Source organism: Triturus cristatus, chromosome 11 (genome assembly GCF_964204655.1).
Source record: "Triturus cristatus chromosome 11, aTriCri1.1, whole genome shotgun sequence".
NCBI classification, from domain to species: domain Eukaryota; kingdom Metazoa; phylum Chordata; class Amphibia; order Caudata; family Salamandridae; genus Triturus; species Triturus cristatus.
In genome coordinates, this window is record NC_140594.1 from 276,993,886 (window position 1) to 277,010,224 (window position 16,339).

Here is a 16,339-nt window from a genome sequence, read left to right on the forward strand (position 1 = left end):
CAATGAAAAATAAAGGGATGACACACAAAGGCTCTAAATCTTTCTAAAGGAGACTAAAATTGATTAACAAATTATGTAACAAACAAAATACATAATGAGTAACGTGTAATATAGTCCTATTTTGCCGTGCTGGGGTTCAGGTGACATTTATTACATGAGTGACCTCGCAACGCGAAGTCTTCTCATCAGTTCTGTTATTTCAAATGTTGCAGTGATGTTATCAATAATGTTGTACGACATGTCATGAGCAATGTAATATGTGGGGTAATTAGCTATGTATGGCAAGGGTGCGAGTTCTAAATACCTTCAGACATGCGTTATAGTTACTAGAGATAACTAAAACTTGTGAATTTCAGTGATTGTTGTAGATTTGCATGTTATGTTGTCACTTGAAATTTTCACCTAACCATAACGTGACTTGAACCTTTGGGGTTTTCAGTGAATTTCTTGGTTTTTTTTAAACATAAAGTAATACTTTATTACCACACATAAAGCCAACCCTTTGCCATACACACAGCCTATGTTCGGGCCCTGCTGCCAACACCATGCGGCCTTCTCCTCCCCTAGCCTTTGCAGGCGCTTGAGACCCGTCCCCAGTGGCCTTTTTTTTAAGGGTAGGGTAGGAGGGTGCACTGCCCTTTTCCCCAAGCCACTATGGGCCCCGAGGACCCCATCCACTAAAGCCATATTTTCTTTATTAAGGGGAGCATTTACAGGGCCGGGAAGTCCATCCCCTGAGGTCTTATTTTTAAGGGGAGGAGAACGAGCTGCCCCATTCCGAAAGCCTTTACGGCCCGGGGACCCCATACTTTGGAGCCTTTATATTTTGTAAGGGGAGGGGGCATGTGCTCCCCTTTCTGACTCTCTTGGGGTCCCGTGGACCCCATTCCATGGGGCCAGCTTTTAATATTAAGGGAAGGGGAAACATGTCCCTCCTACCTGAGCCCCACTATGGGCCCCAGGACCATGTTACCTGGGGCCTTAAGTGATCCTGGTTGGGTGTTCCGGTGCTCACATGGATCACCCTCCACACAGTACGTTGGAGGCCGCAGGGGGAGCCCACGGCCCCCGCAGCACCACCAGATCCCTGCATGCACCCATACTGGGTGCTGCAGAAGCCAGCATTGCTCCACCCAGTGGGAGCAACTGTTTGTGCTTGCTCCCATTGGGCGGAAGAAATCTGTGTTTCCCTGCCCGTGAAACAAAAGTCTGCTCTCACATGTCTGAAGCATTTTCAAAGCTCCTGCCAGGTGTACACTAGGTGTACACTTTCCCTGCCCAAACTCCTACTGGCAAGGAAACGACTGTGTCCCGGCGGTGGGCTCCCAAGAACATACTGTATGAACCGGCCACATGGGATAGGATCCCTGGGGTATTTTGAGGCTCAGAGAGGGGTGACATGCGCTCCCCTCCAGTATATGTACATTCCGGCCCCAGGGGTACTGTGGTCCTCGAGTCCATTGGTGGCTTGGGGAGGGGAGTCCCATGCACCCCGCTACCCTATTTATATGCAATTCAGCCCCGGGAATGGGGTTCCAGAACCTATACTGGCACATGGAGGGGGAGCACGCACCCTCTTCCCTTTTTTTAAAGTAATGTCCCAGGGGAGGGGGTCCTTGGGAGGTAATTGGCCTAGTGAGGGGGGCTGTGTGCCCCCTCCTTTATTTTACATTTCGGCCCGTGGAATGATGTCCCTGGCAACTCGAGGAGGCTGGAGGAGGGGGGTGGAGCACATCCTCCACTTTGTTTTCTATGGCATTTTTTAAATACCAAGATTCCGCAGCAGTCCAGCACAAGGCCTAGGGGGACAGGCTATCCCTGCCCGGCCTCCTTATATTTTATTTTTAAATTATACTGAGGACAGGAGACTAAGGGCCTCATTTTCAATATTTTGACGCACAGCAGCACAGCACATGTTACTGCTGCACTGCTGTGCGTCACAATAAACGGGCAAGAATGTGCCATACATACAAGACACAGCACATTCCTGCCCTCCCCTGCACCTGCACACAAATAGAGGCTGTGTGCCAGGGCAGACACCCTCGCGTCATTTTGCAAGGGTGCCTGCAAAGAAGGGGTGATTGTTTTTGTGCTGGAAAGGACACCTTCCGGCACAAAACAATCATTAAAGGTATTTTCCGCTTTCTATGGCATAGAAAGAGGAAAAAACAAGGATAAATAAAAGTATTTCTCCTCGTTGCGCCTCCTTATACCTCCCCTGGGGAGGCGCAGGATTCTAATGCATTCCCAGGTTTTCAAAATGTTGTAGATCTGGGAATGCGGCAAGTTCCATGAATGTTGCGTGGGAAGACAAACAGCAACACCCTGGAATGCTCCTTTCACGCAGAATTATGTGTGAAAGGGAAACATATTTGCAAGTCCATGAAAAGTCAAAAATATGGGAAAGCCCATTGCGCTGCCGGTGCATCAATAAACGTGAGTCACCGGCGGCATAATGGGCTTGTAAGTAAGCCCCTCAGTCCTGTAATTGCTGCCTGCAACATTCTGCCTCATGTTGCAGTCAGCCAATCAGAGCGCTCATTCCTGCAGGAACATGACACCTGTGGGAGCCAATTGGCCCGAGGTTAAAAAAAAGCCCTCTGGGCAAATCAAAACACTCTATTTTTAAAATTGTATCCGAGGGACTCTCGCAAGAGTCTCTCGAACCCAACAGTCCAGATATACAAATATTTTTCATCCCTAATATCTCAAAAGCTACTGACTGCATTTACACCAAATCACAAAATGCACAGTTTCTGGACCAAGATCTAGCTTCATGACAAATTTGATGTAATTCCGTTCAGCAGGTTTTGCGATTTTGCTTTCCAAAAAAAGCCATGTAAAATGCATAGAGACTCCTGATAATGTCCCTGGGGCATTGTGTTAGAAGAAGGGAGTTTGGCTAAGCCTAGCAACAAGGTTGTAAGGTTAGGGCTGGGTAATATGGACTACTTTGCACTCAAGGCCCCCGCATAAAGGGGGAATTTGGGGCCCTACATGCTTTAATCTTGGCCCGGGGGCGGGGGCGTGACAGATAAAATCTTTTCTTTTTAAGCAAGACTTTATTATAGGATGGAGATAATGTTCAGATATATTGATCTGCTCTTAATATTTCATCACAGCATAATAACCGCTTTTCCTCAAACACATAGTATTCTTGTAGGGCGTGCAGTATACATTAAGTGCATTGCAATATACAATGTATACAGTTTTTATCTGTTTATTGTATCAATATCCTGATATACTCTTGTCGCTGTAAAATTGGATGACCCAGAGCTCATGAATTGCAACGTAGAATGGGAATTGGTACTATTACCCAAATGAGTACCATTGAGTTGGATAACAATAAACATCTGTTATTCAGCGCCAAGATGCCCACTGGTGAACGTGCAATTTACAAATACACATGTTATGTTATGTTAGAGGCCCTGACGAAGCGACCTTGATATCGTGGAACACATGTTGGCCAGTTTGCTTTGTTGATTAAGAATAAAATGTCTTCTTAAAAAGAATCCTTGTGGAATTTACTGCATTATTTGTTAGACCTCAAACCCTGCCTATTTTATTTACCAGTCACAAAAGCAAAGGAAACTGCAAGATGAGCTCATGCCAGGGTCATGGACAACAAGAGCCCCCCAAGGATGTGCTCTCAAAGGCCCAGGTATGATATGTATCGAGTTAAGGACAGAAGGCCTCATCTCACGGGGATGTAAATCAAGGTAGGGTGGTAGAGAGGCGTGGAGCAACTATAAAGGAAGAAAACCTGATATTCCTTTCCACAACACTTTACATATATCACTTTACAGGGAGCAGGAGGGAAATGAATGCAAAGAGCGTGCTCCCAGATCCGCAGATATTGGACAACTTCGCACATAGTCCGCCATCGTTCTCGGTTGCCACACAGGACAAAAATGACCCACACCATTCCCTCTATCAGACATGCATGCAGACATCACACTCTTTTCTCACATATTTGGATGTTCACATCCACCTTCCTTACATATGGAACCAAAAGAGACTTCTCAATGGAGGCTATCAGAACATTTTACACAGAAAAAACGGAAGGCATTTTGCCCCTGGAAGGTACTGCGAAAAAACAGACCTTTGACAATCGATCACACTGCCACCACTGCCAGTGCCTGGAAGCCCAGTCGCTTCACTTTGTAAGGGAGTGCTCTTTGGTGCCCCCTTGACCTCTATGCACAGCTCTGTTGTCGCAATCTATCAAACGGGAAGAGCCACTGTTGAGTTACAAGGTGCTGTGAGATAAGGCTAGCAACCAGGTTTGGAATAACACTTTAAGGTTGGGCCCTTAAAATGGGTATATCTTTTTACCACAGGACTCTACAGGCTCATGTTCCACGGCTCTCCGCCAGGGGGAGACAAACCAGAATCCTGCCGTCCGGGGCAACAGTGTGCAAACCCACAGGCAATAGGGCTCACGGTGCACCAGGCAGACCTCTCTCAGTCCAACTACCATGCAGGCCAAAAGAGTGCTGGACCTCCACATAAATGGTACTGACAATGAAAAAAACAAAAAGTATAAACTGTGTGGCAGGGAGAGAGTGCTAGCCAGGTGACAGATCAGTCATAGTCATATGGAGCGCTGGACGTCCCTGGCAATGTGCCCATGTGTCTACCGGCTCTTCCCCTTATCGCTCTGGTAGATCAGGTACATTTACTTATGCAGAAGATTTTTGTCATGAGACTCCTGGCAAGTGCTGTACAATGAATTTCTATAATGCTCACCAGAAGAATACTATGCTCCATTGTGTGATAAAGGTTCATCCCAAAGTGGTTCTCCTTTTCACATGGGAGGATACTCACCCAATGATCAGGCCATCACACTATTAACAGCTGGTCACTCAATCAATCAAAACGGATTTATAAATCGCAGTTAATAACCCGCGAGGGTATCCAGGCGCTGAGAGCCAAGCTGCTTGGGTAGCATCAGTTGAAAAGCAAGGTCTTGAGCCTCTACTTAATTCCTAGCGTGAGGGTGAGGCCTAGAGATGGAGAGGGCTTCTCTGCGAGATAGTAGAAGGAGCGTCCTCCACTGTTGCTTCAGCAGATGTGGAGGGTGTGAGCAAGGGAAAGGGAGGCAGAGCGTCTGCAGGGTTGGTGGAAGCTCAGGAAGTGGTTGATGTAAACTGGTCCTTGGTTGTGCAGGACTTTGTAGGCATGGGTCAGAATCTTGAATTGGCATCTTTTGTGGACGGGGAGCTAGTGCAGTTTCTTCAGGTAAGGGGTGATGTGGGTCCATGTGGGGAGGTCGAGGATGAGTATGGCCGCTGAGTTATGAATGGTGTTCAGGCTCTTCAGTAGGTGTGTGGTAATTCTTGTGTAGTGTGCGTTGCCGTAGTCCAATCGGCTGGTGATGAGGGCCGGAGTGATGGTGTGTCTAGTGGAAATTGGGAGCCATTTGAAGATTGTTCGTAGCATTCGCAGGGTGTGGAAGCAGGCGGAGGAAACTGCATTGATCTGGTTCTTCATGGTGAGTTTGTTGTCCAGTATGCCGAGGTTCCGGGCATTGTCTGTGGGTGCGGGAGAAGGTCCCAGTTTAGCAGGCCACCAGAAGATAGTCCACAGGGAGGTGTTGTTCCCGAAGATCAGTACTTCTGTCTTGGCTGTGTTGAGCTTGAGGCAGTTGTTTTGCATCCACACTATGATGTCGGTCATGCACAGAAGCTGGCCCTCGTGGTAGAGAGAGGATGAGCTGGGTGTTGTCTGCATAGGAGGTGATGTCCAGCCCATGGTTTCTGACAATGTTGGCTAGGGGGTCATGTAGGCGTTGAACAGAGTAAGGCTGGGGGATGAACATTGAAGGACGCCGTAGATTATGTTCCTTGGCTCCGAGGTGAACAGTGGAAGGCGTATTAACCATGTACTTCTGGTAAGGAGGGGTGTAATCTATTCGAGGGCGTCCTCTTGGATTCCGATCTGATGAAGCCTCTTGATCAGGGTGTGGTGGGAAACAGTGTTGAAAGCAGCTGAAAGGTCGAGGAGGATCAGGGCAGCCGCTTCTCCCTAGTCTAGGAGGGTTCTGATGTTGTCAGTGGCTAATGATTGTAGTGGAGTAGTAGGGTACAGGCACTTTTACCTGAGCCTCAGAGTCTGCATCTCCCTGGGACGTCTGTGAAGTATGTCATGACTGGGCCCCTGGTTACCCCTAATTGTCTTTTGTGTGCTTGAGGATGCCCGAGTGCATTCAAGGTGGAGTAAACTTGAGCTGGCTCTCCATGCACTGTCGTAGAGCCTAAAGTTGTTGAGTACTTGTTATAATGAAGGATGTCTCGTAGACAGGCCGCTTAGAACAAGTCGTAGGTTTATTCATCAAGTTACAAAGTCCATATATAAGCTCATTAGATCTCTTGTAGAGCCCCACCAGGAGCAGCCTCCCTGCTGCTCAGCCCATCTCTACCAACTGCCAACTCCTCCAGTCCCACACACTCAACATTCCAAGTGACATCACTCATGGCTGAGCAGCAAGGGACAGAATATTAATAAGGAAGATGCACCACAACAGCAATAGGTTATAACACATCTCCCTTCCTTACGAAAACAAAGCATAAAAATATAAATGCAAAAACTCAAGATATCACCAAAATACCATCACTTACATAAACAGGAATCAATAAGAAAATACATTATGCAAGTAAATATACATCAAATCAGCAAATACTCGCAAGAAAATATCTAACAAAAGAATAATGAACCCCATCCCCCTCCCTAGAGAAACTAGTTAGATGGGTAAACACTACCAACAAATTAGAAGTAATAGGGTAAACACACCACCCTATAGGGGAATACACCTCCCAAAGAAACTACAACACCTCCTTTTTTTTTCCCCTATGATACTCCAAAATTCCAAATACTGTAATAGGGGAAAGCCCCTCCCTATAGGGGAAAAACACCTCCCAAAGACTCTGCGAACACTGTAATAGGGAAAAAAACTTTCCCTATGATACTCCAAAATTCCAAATACTGTAATAGGGGGAAAAAACACCTCCCTATAGGGGAAAAACACCTCCCAAAAACTCTGTAATAGGGAACCTCCCTATGATACTCCATAACACTAAACACAGTAATAGGGGAACAACATCACCCAATAGGGGAAAACACCTCCAGAAGACTCTGAAATAGGGAAAATAAACCTCCCTATGATACTCCATAACTCTAATCGCAGTAATAGGGGAACAACGTCACCCTATAGGGGAAAACACCTCCCAAAAACTCTGTAATAGGGAAAATAAACCTCCCTATGATACTCCATAACACTAAACACAGTAATAGGGGAACAACGTCACCCTATAGGGGAAACACCTCCCACAAAAACTGAACACATCCATTTACATTGAATGTTACATCCACAGCAGCTTCTTTGCACACACACAACTGCGTTGCAGAACACATTGCTTACAGGTTTGCACATGTCAATCCACAACCAAGAACAACAGCATGACTAAGAATAAAATACAGATACAACACCATAATAAGATTGCATGTTAAACATTTTGAGCATAAAATAAGTATTGACACTACTATAAGAGAGAAGAAAAAAAAAAAAACAATGAACACAAAAGCAAGGAAAGATATAACGAACACCGGTGAGCGAATTCTCACCCGAGAACTTGACAAGCAAAGACGAAATGAATACTTCAATGTGTCACTGTTTGCTCGACAAAGCCTTGAAACCAGTTCCTCCAATGTCTTATCCATATTGCGGCACAATTGTACTGCGTTGTCTCCCAACTCCATCTGGTTTTATTCACACTTTATTCCGGAACCAAAACACAAAAAAAACGTGGTTGGCAAAAAGTGAAAGACGAGGTTGATAAACAGGAACTCCAATCAACCCTGCAAAATCGCTGCGCTATGGCCAAACTCAAAATGGCAGCACGCTTCATGACGCCACGCCGGGTGGCAAACGGCGCGTATCTGCATACAGGTGTCAAAGGGCAGCATCACTGGGCATAACATCCTAGGAAGTCGGAACGTCGTCACAGAGGATTGCTGAATGCTGGACACGTCACGATGTAAGTAAATGCGCGCACGCACAAGCTGATCTCGTGGCATGTTTAAATTTAAACAATGGTGCCCTGACAAACCCTCCGTGTAGACAAGAAAATGACTGACAGCCCAAATCTCACCTGACACTCTCTCTTGCGTGTTAGGAATTGTGCTCCAAATCACCCAACACATCAAACATTGGGACACTTCCACCTTCACACCGGCCGTAAGTTTAGAGGCAACACCAGCCCCTGCATCTTTGTAACGCTCACCAGGGGTGTCGGTTCTTCACAACTGTTAATTGCTGTCAATTTTCCAACACCAGTCGCTACTTTCAATTTAGATCAAAAGCCAGTCTCCACAGCAACATAGCGGCTTTTCTCCATTAAAACGGCAAGGGTAAAAGCAGTACAACACCAAAGCAGGCTGGAATTCAATACAGCTTTTGACTATTTCTTTTACAAGGGCAAACTCCAAATACCCCAGAACAAGAGCAGGCTTTAACTTCAGAAATCGGCAGGCCCAGGCTAGAGCTGACCGTTCCGAGATAGTCAGAAATGTCCAAAACCACAGTCAATCTAGTCTTTTGGGGAATCACTCACCCAAGTCCAACATCTGGCACGCCCACGATAGGGCTGACCGGTCTTTTGGTCACTGGTGGGGCTTGTGGAGTGCAAGATGACTTCTCTTTTTTTTTTATGCGCTTCTTCAGTTCCAAGTCCATCCAAAGTAGGCTCTTAAGTTTCACCAGTCCAAAATACACGCAGGTTCTTTAAATCGTCGCCAGTGTTATAATGAAGGATGTCTCGTAGACAGGCCGCTTAGAACAAGTCGTAGGTTTATTCATCAAGTTACAAAGTCCATATATAAGCTCATTAGATCTCTTGTAGAGCCCCACCAGGAGCAGCCTCCCTGCTGCTCAGCCCATCTCTACCAACTGCCAACTCCTCCAGTCCCACACACTCAACATTCCAAGTGACATCACTCATGGCTGAGCAGCAAGGGACAGAATATTAATAAGGAAGATGCACCACAACAGCAATAGGTTATAACAGTACTGCATATCATTTAGGGGTAGTCAGTGGTGCTATCTCCCTTTCTCATTGCATGTCATCCCTGCACTGCTCATCGTATTCCCTATTCAGTGTTCCTCTAGTGACACAGGGTGTAGATGCTCACTCCGGCTCAGGCAACCTTGAACTGCCTACCTGCCACGTTTCCAAGGTTCATGAGTGATGAGCTGCTGCTTTTAGTTTTCTTTGAATTTCAGGACTAGGGTCCCAGGATTAAAAAATAAAACTTAAAAAGAAAACCTGAACTGGAACAGCTCATCACTCACGGACCTGGGAAACTTGGCAGCTATGCACCTGTTTATTGTTTTGCTCCCCTATGGCGAGGTGACCAACGACTAGCTATAAGCTCAGTTGAGAAGTGCAGCGGTGCACCAGTCCGAAGCGGGAATCGATTAATATGGCAGCATATTACCTCAAAATAGCAGCTCTAGGGGTTACTTTTGCTGGGATGGGGAGTGAAAGGCTTATCTTTCCCTGAGTGAATGACCTTGTTGTGTGGCCTACCTAATCCGGATTGCTTTGACTCAATCTCCTGTGGGTATAGTCTTACCAATTCCCTTCCTACCTTCCTTACCCACACCACCATGATGCACCCCCCTCACGCATATAGAGAGTTGAACCCTTTTGCCCCCTCCTTGTATCAGGGACATTTTCGACTAAAGACTTGGACATATTTATCAAAGAGTTGTGTTGTCCTTATGCCACGCAATGGGGTGCAAAGGCGATCCAACTACTATGTTAGATTTATCAAGCCATACAAGGCCACCTTGCCTGGCTCGATAAATGTAGTGTACTGCAATGCAGCACAAATCACTGTGATGCGTTAGTCTGCCCCCAGGAGGCGTTCAATGGATGGAGAGTGGGTGTTCCCAAGCATCCACCCATGGATTCTGGCACATTCCCAGATTTGCCAATGCTGGAAATGCGTCAAAATGCTACACCTTCCCAGGTGAGGCGTAACGAAGAGAACTCTCTTTATTTATCCTCTTTATTACCTCTTTCTATTTGTGCCGTATTCTGCAATACATATAGAAAGAGGAAAATGCCTCAGAGGATTGGTTTTGTGGAGGAAGGTGCTTCTTCGTGTACAAAAACAATCCTGCTTACAACGCATGGTGCAATGGTGCCTGCGTTGGCACTAGGCAGCCATGAGTGCCCCAGTGCATGTAAAACACAGCAATACGCCATATAATGTTAAATACAGCGCATTCCTTCCCTCTCAGGCCCCGCAGCAAGGTGGCTTACTGCGCGGCGCTACGCTGCTTGAAAGTTTGATAAATCTGCCCCTTGAGCTCTTCGTGAGAGCGGCTATTATTTGATCAGGGACAAGTGCCAGGTAGTAGCACTAATGTAGTTATACTATTTATGGATGGGTCCGTCCTACCTGACTCCACAACCATGTACCACGGACTTGCATCTATGCCCCCTCCATGGTGCCAGTCACCATCAGCATGTTCAGCACGAGAGTGTTTCGATATAACACAGGGAAACTGAACAAGGGGGCAACACTTTTTTCACCTTGTACCCTGGTTTCGTTCCACTATTTTGACTCAGGGGCAACTTTGCGGTATTCTATACCCCTGCCCTGAAGTAGGTTGTCCTTCTGATACTCCTAGGGAACTCGCATCAGGGCTGGACTGGAATAGGAAACTCGGCACTTGACAATACTGTTTACCTGAGCCCCACCCTTCAAGAGGACACGACTAGAGTGATGCTAAGGGGCATGGCTGGGCCACGGCAGCCTGCCCTGCTCTGAAAGCAGACTTCCTAGACTATTGCCTACTGGGGAAAGGCCAGCGGGACAGAATGCGCTGTCTCTGTGGTAATTATTGTGGCCCTCTACACTTGGGATACCCCATCTCTGAGATATTCTGCTCAAGTACTAGTAGGCCTCTGTCATACCCCGTCTCCTGTGTCATGAGCATCCTGCCCTCCGAGTATTCTACCCACGGTGAACCAGTGGCACTCTGTCCCCCTGGTATTCTTCCACACTCTGTGTCGTCTCTATGGTCCTCTGATCCCAGCATCGGCCTGGCCCGGGGCAGCCCCCAGAGGCCCCCCATGAGAGGGCCTTTGTTGGCGCAGATGGAGACAAGCGGCCGCTTGTTGTGGGCGGCAGTGAATGGGCTCCCTGTACGGAGCACCGGCCCGGGCTGGGCGGAGGGAGAGCGGCGGGGCTAAGACAGCCTCGGATGAGGGAGCGAGCGAGGGAGGGAGGGCCTGCAGGTGACCGCAGAGGTCCGGAGCCATACTCGCGCGCTGAAGGGAAGGAGGGGTGTGCAGGTGATCGCTGGGGTGGCGCGTTGACCCGAGGAGGGGTCAGAGAGGGGTTGGTCAGGTGACCGTGGTGGCACACTGACTGCGAGGAGGGAGGGAGGGAGGAAAGGAGCAGGGGGAGGGAGCAGGTTACCCAAGTAACTCACCTGAGGCGGGGAGAGCGTACCGGGGCTGCGTCATGTGAGGTCGGGACTAGACCGCAGCGTAGCGCACCTCCTCAAGCGTACATTTAAAAAAACATAAAACATTGTTTTACAAAGCGCGAACTCGCCCCTAAGGTATAAGAGCGCTTTACATGATTACCAGTTGTTTGTTGCACAAGGAGTAGTCTATGTGCAGAACCTCAGAAGAAGAGGACAGCATGTGAGCGGTACCGGCCCCAGCAGCAGCACCGAGACAAGACGAGTGTATGCCAATGACAAGGTAAGACATCACTGCACAGCGCCGATGGCGAGAGGGTCCTAGAGAGAAAGAAGCGAGAGCGCTACGAAACGGGCTGACAGTGAGGGTATGAGGGTGTGATAACAAAGGACACCACCGGAGAGTGAGCTGTCTCAGGCCACACACAGAGGAGGGCGAAGGGGCGGGAGAAGTTGTTAGTGAGTGTTCCAGACTAACTATAATAACACTACATTTCTTTTTGTGTAGCTCCAAACACCGCACTGCTGCCGCTTCTAAACGCTGTTGCAATTACAAAATTCAGCGCTGCTCTGGGGAATTGAGGGTACTAGTTCTGCACACATGCCGAGTGAGTCCCACTCACTGTGTGAGGGTGACACACACAGTGTGAGTGTCACACACGGTGCTAGTGCCACACAGAAGGTGCGAGTACCAGGCACAGGACGAGGGTGCCACGCGCAGACTGAGGCTTCCACACACAGGTTGTGAGTGAAGGTAAAAATCCCAAACACAGACTAGGAGTACCACACACTGGACGAGTCTACCATGTACAGGTGAGAGAGTTCGCCACGTTTTTCGGGGAGAGCTGCGCAATGCCGCTGTAGAATTCTCCAGACTAACGAAGTCAGTTGCGGCCCCAGTGTAGTTTCAGTTATTTCCCCATTCAAGAGGCACACAGCCAAGTCTTTGTTTGTTCCTTGAAAAGGAAACATTCTACAAATGTAGAGCCCCATCTTGCGAAAGAATGAGGAGGTAATTTCCAAGGTGAAGGGGGCGCTTGGGTGGCGCACAGTGTGTCTGCATACAAGCTGTCTTTGCCACCAGGCGATGGGCAGAATTCGTACTGCTGCCTTGAATGCCTAGGTCATCTACAACGAATGGCCGCCATCTTGTTCGTGTAGAGGGAGCCCTTTTTGCATCGGCCTTAGCAATGGGACAATACCATTCGAGTGAGGAATTTGGCCTCAAGTTCTGCCATTCTAATATGACAGGTATCTGCCATTGACTTAAAAATGTGGAGCTCTGGAAAGCCTTAATCTGCATACTAGCCATAGCAGAAGAGTCTGCTGAGATTAACTAGGGCTCTGTGGGCGATAAGAGGGCTTGCTGAAGCTAGGTTATTTCCAGGGTCCCCCATCAGTACCCTTCATTCAAGCAAGCCATAACCAAGACCGCACTGTGTAGACCGTCCTGTTTGGACCCCACGATTTTGCCAGATGCATTTCCATTCTCCCCTTTATGTGCAATATGACCATATACCCCACATGAACATACGAAGGCATGTGGAATCACCAAGCATGAATGAATAAGTTGAACCACCTCGAACAACTTGAGGCTTTTCGAGCAACGCAGTAAGCCCAACTCATAACTCAAGGCTAGCCCTGATGAACCCAATTATCGGAGAGGGAGGAAGGAGCACTTGATCTGAGTGAAACAGAACCTTCTCCAGGAAGTGAGTCTGGGACCTTGCATAGATGCCACAGAGATTCTTTGCCAGACAGGATTAGAATCAGCCTGTCACCCAGCCAGGGGAAGAAGTGTGTTTCAAGACCACTGTTGCAGTGTTCTGGACTTGCTACAAACGTACAGGAACTTGTGGAACTTGGTATTTTTTTGAATTGATAATGTATTAAAGTTGTGAATACACATTTGCTGGCCATTTAAAGAAGCGTTACTTGAAAGTAGTTATAATGCGAACAGGCTCACTGTGGAAAAATACCCAAATTACAATATTAATCTGCAAGTGCACAATAGAAAATAAACCAGTTCTATTTGTTTAATCTGAATGATTGCTCTGTGAGGAGATTATTTATGAAGTGGATGCTTTTATTGAAATCCAACATAGGCAGATGGGAAGAATTGCTCGCAAACCATGTCTATACCCTTGCGCTCACAGTGGATGTGTTTATTAATCTGACCAGTTCTTTAACATATTCTAAGAGGTTTCTTCGGTCTAAGCCTATGAAGGAAGAGATTACAGAATGCTCATCGCGCTTTGGGCTATCTTCCCCGACTGTCACTGATTATTACTTGGTTAATACATTTAAAACAAAAATTGTTTGGATTTAACATTGTTACACAGTGTCTAACCATTAGTGTTGCAATGATTAACTTTAATTGGTATACTTTTATGAGTTTTATGGACTGCAGATCTTTTACAAAGGCCATTATCAAAACAAATAAAGATTAATATGATTTTATGATTCAGCAATGTAATTTACAGAAGCGATAAGGAATAGTCCCAATTGTATTTTCTTTTGATATTTTACAGCCCCAACCACAGTAGGTCGGTCTAGTTTCTGCACTGTAAAGATCTGTGCCGGGATAGCCCTATTGAGATGCTACAAGAAAAGAAAGCGCCTCAAATCGAAGAGGATCACAAAAAGCCTGGACTATCACCTTGGCTATGGTCCGACGAGCTTTTCATGGGATATATATATATTTTATACACACACACACGCATACACACGCACACGCATACGAACATGCAGACGCGCACAAATACACACACCCTCACCAGCATACCAATTATGGCAGCTGTTTCACAGCCTCCTTCGCTCTTATGGTGTTTCCACTCTGCTCCTGCTTCATGCCTGCTTCTTGCTCCCTCTCACACATTCTTTAATTCCAGGAACCCACGCTAACAGTGTGACTGATCATGCGAGGCCTCTAACACGACCAATCACCACGTAGCAGAAAGGATGAATGTGAGGACAGGGTCTTGCAATTGAAGAATGCTGTGGCCTCACGATGATTGCCTGCGTTGCAAGCCCCTTGCTGTCACCCGTGCTATGAGTGAGTGCGGGCCCTGTCCATGGATGGCTAGCCTTTGAGACAAAGGGGTGTAGCAGTCTACTAGAGACCAGAGTGCCTTGGTTAAAGCTCCATCTGCCTCCCTGCCTCACCACCCCTCAAGAAAACAGAAACTGCATTTATAATGGGATGCTCAGCCCATCACATTCACTTTGAATGTCACTTTTCTTGTAATTTTTAATGCCGTGTGTTGAGCTGTGCTACCATATGTATTGTGCAGGAGTGGGCAACACAACTCCATGTTCTCATGCCCCCCTCACCACCAAATCTTTGAAGGATGGCCCACTGCTGGTGGCAAGACCTCAGCAAGGCTTCCACCATGGCAGCTACTGATGAACTACAACAGGTTCATGACTGACTGCATTGTGGACATTGTACCCCAATAGTGCATATCAGCAGTATCAATTACTTGTTGCCAAAAATGTGTTGGGATCATGATGTGCCTTGCATGGGATAGCACTGCATTGCAGGTTTATGAATGCTGTTAGTGTATGTGTTTGAACTGCTTTAGATCTCTGATATTGATTTCCAAAAGATAGGTAGAGGTGTTGTTGGTGCATCCTTGCTCTGTCATTGCTGTCTCATTACCCCGAAGATCTCTGCGGACTCCCCAGGGCAGGCTGATGCAGGGATCAGAGTACCATGGAGATGACACAGAGTGTGGAAAAATACCGGTGGCAGATGTACCACCACTGGTACTGAGTACCACGGGGACACCAATGGGTTGCCTGTTGGGGCCCACCTTATGATCCAAGATCTGGCTCAGTGTGCTAAATCTGCCTGTTGTGCCATGAAACTGATGAAGGGGGTGGGTGCTTTATGTTGATGCTTGTCCTTTCTGCATCCTTTGATACCTTGAACTACCTTGCAGTTAACTGGGCTGGCCATGGTGGCTTGCGCTGAAGGGAACACTTTGAGCTGATTTTCATGTTTTTGTCACATAGTTCCCAGAGAAATATTCTGAAAGAGTTCTAATCCCAGGGTACCCCTCTGTCACTAGCATTCTTCAATGTATATGTGGTAGTGCTATTCAATATCTTAGATATTTAGATTATACCCAACTATACCTTAAATTCCCCAATGATTCCCAGGTATTATTTGAGATACGGTTGGGTCAAGCAGAAGTCAGGTTGCAAAATACTTATTTCCAGCTTAACAGCAATAAACTCAAATTGATTATATTTACTACTGATGGAAGAATTAGTCTGAACTCAATTTCACTTCCAAGCGCTGTCTGCTACCTATTGACTAGGTTCACCCTACAGAAATACCACATACATAATACATCCACAGTTGTTATAGGTAAACATACCCATTACCTTGGAAGTAAAGAAAAGAGGTTTCCTGGTCAATGCCCACAGGGCACCGAACTTCCAGAACAGAGCTAGGGAGTTGCTATAATCAATTGACCAAACTAAAGCCCTTCTCACCAATGGATCCCTTGCTCACAAAGCTTTGCTAGTAGGTGGAAGCAGTAAACTTGAGATTATAGTGTTGCAACAGCACACTGCTCTTCTCCCGCCTCACACCCAGTGGTTAGACTGATTAACCTCCTCCGTAAAAGAGACCATGTCTCACAGGCAAGATGCTCCCTGCATTGGCTAGCTATGCAAGACTGCAGCCATCTCATAAATGTGTCTATAATCTCGGTCCTCCATCTCTGGCTAACAGGATTTCAGTCAAGTCAAGTCAAGTCATGGGCACTTGTAGAGTGCACGGCTACCTCCAACGGAGGTGTCCCGGCGCTGACAGTCGATCCTGCAGAG

General features: G+C 47.0%; 1 protein-coding gene across 1 annotated transcript in view; it reads left to right on the plus strand.

Annotated features, from left to right (window-relative positions):
* The first annotated feature begins 11,443 nt into the window (after window positions 1-11,443).
* GAL3ST1 (galactose-3-O-sulfotransferase 1) overlaps window positions 11,444-16,339 on the plus strand; it is a 246,086-nt gene continuing 241,190 nt past the window's right edge. The window contains exon 1 of the mRNA XM_085633340.1: window positions 11,444-11,783. The gene's annotated coding sequence lies outside the window, so the exon portion shown is untranslated. The remainder of the gene's footprint in view (window positions 11,784-16,339) is intronic.